Source organism: Pollachius pollachius (genome assembly GCF_949987615.1).
Source record: "Pollachius pollachius genome assembly, chromosome: 13".
NCBI lineage: Eukaryota > Metazoa > Chordata > Actinopteri > Gadiformes > Gadidae > Pollachius > Pollachius pollachius.
The window spans coordinates 14,154,466-14,156,783 of record NC_136946.1 but is presented as its reverse complement, the minus strand read 5'-3'; positions in this window follow the sequence as shown (position 1 = coordinate 14,156,783).

The window sequence follows — 2,318 nt, the reverse complement described above, 5'->3', positions numbered from 1 at the left end:
GGGGCTGCCATCTTTCTAAGGACCGGCTCTTACACACGTGTTGGTGGATGTAATGATGCACACACACACACACAGGCACAGACACACACGCACTAACACACAAACACACTCAAGTGAGGCCAGAACTCTCTGATGCAAAATTGTTGTCTGTCCTCTGTTTGTTTGTAAAAGTCTTGTATATTTGTTTTGCGTGTGTGTGTGTGTGTGTGTGTGTGTATGTGCGTGGGTACAGTCTGTGTACACACGTTTCACCCGCGGCTACGGTTCATCCGAGGTGAAAGCGCAGCATCGCCAGGAGCGATGAAGGCCGTGCGTCGCACGCCTGTCTGCCGGTGACACACCTGTCTCCTGTCCCTGCTGCCCTGCCCACCTGCACGCCAGCCTCTGGATAACTGTTTGCTGAGAGAGAGAGAGAGAGAGAGAGAGAGAGAGAGAGAGAGAGGGAGGTGATGGGGTTGAGTTATCCTTTCAGGCTTCTGTTGAGGCTGTTGAAGGGTTACAGGGGTTCAGAGGGCTTGGGACCACTTGTGTGTGTTTGTGATGAATGAGAGCAGGATGGTGGCCCTAATACACACACACACACACACACACACACACACACACACACACACACACACACATTGGCCATAGAATTGTTGTGACATTGTACAGGTCACGATGATCGACCAACGATTAATCAACCAAGCTTTCCTGTTTGTGGGGGGGGGGGGTATCTAACAGCGTTTTTGCTTTTCATCTGCACCAGGATGCTATTAGCTGCTTTCTCAAATCCCAATGCATATTTAATAGAGTACAGAGCACTCAGTACGATCTGCATATGCATCATATTTACTTGTCGGCTCGCAAACTCATATTTTATGAAGCGCTGGCCGACCACTAAAATATGCCACCAATCAATCCTCCCGTCTACCTCCTCCCACTCTTTCCTTTCTCCCTTCCACTCCTTCCTTGATATGCCCGAGAAGAATGGAAGGCAGGGAGGAGGGAAGGAAGGAGGGAGGAGATACAGAAGGAGAGAAAGAAAGAATTAATAGCAGAAAATCATCAACATGATTGAAGAGGGATGAGAGCAAATTAACATTAACACAACACTCTTTCCTTTCACATATTCATGTATTTCTCATCCGAGTGTCTGTGTGTGTGTTTGTGTGTGTTTGTGTGCGTATCATTACATCTGCCCACACACTTGTTCAAAGTACTTAATGGCCATTTTAACCCTAATACAGCAATAGTTCAGCCCTGTCCACTCTTTTCATATAATCACACCCCCTCACACAAAAACACAACACACACACACACACACACACACACACACACACACACACACACACACACACACACACACACACACACACACACACACACACACACACACACACACACACACAGACACACAAACACATTCAAATTAGTACTTTATCTGAGTGAAAGGGGCCACTTCACTTGGTCCCCCATCCACCCTTTCATGTGCAGGCAGTGGACCAGTCTTATCCACAGAGGTAATAAAAACTCTGGTCCGTTTTTTCTCGTTTTAATCTCTGGAGACACAGAGCTCATAGTGCTGTATAGGTGGGCAGGGACCATCTGGTTGAAATCTGTCAGCAGAGTTGTTTCCATTCCACTGTAACACAGCACTGACGGGCTGCCCACTCAGGAAGAGGCCTGGATGCAGCCCCAACCATGGCGGGATAAGCTGGGAACAAGCTGACTATTTGTGCTTCTGTTGTGTGTCCATGTTGGCTCTGCTTGCCTTTGTGAGTGGCTATGAATGCACCTCTTTGTGTGTGTTCATATAGGGTTTGATCTGACTCGGCCCGCACGCACACACACACACACACACACTCACACTCACACACACACACACACACACACACACACACACACACACACACACACACACACTCACACACACACACTCACACACACACACACTCACACACACACACACACACACACACACACTCTTACACAAACATACATACCGGACATGCACACTATCTCTCGCTCTCTCTCTCTCCCTCTCTCTCCATCTTTCATTTTTATTCTGTTTTTTTTTTTTTTTTATTCAGTCGCTGTGTGTGTCTCCCTCTCTATCCCTCTTTATCTCTCTTGTACACTCTGTGTCTATCTATCTTACCCCCAGCACACATACACACACATACACACACACACACACACACACACACACACACACACACACACACACACACACACACACACACACACACACACACACACACACACACACACATACACACACAAACACAAAGACACACGCAGACACGCACACTTGGGCATTACAACTATCTGTTCCCTTC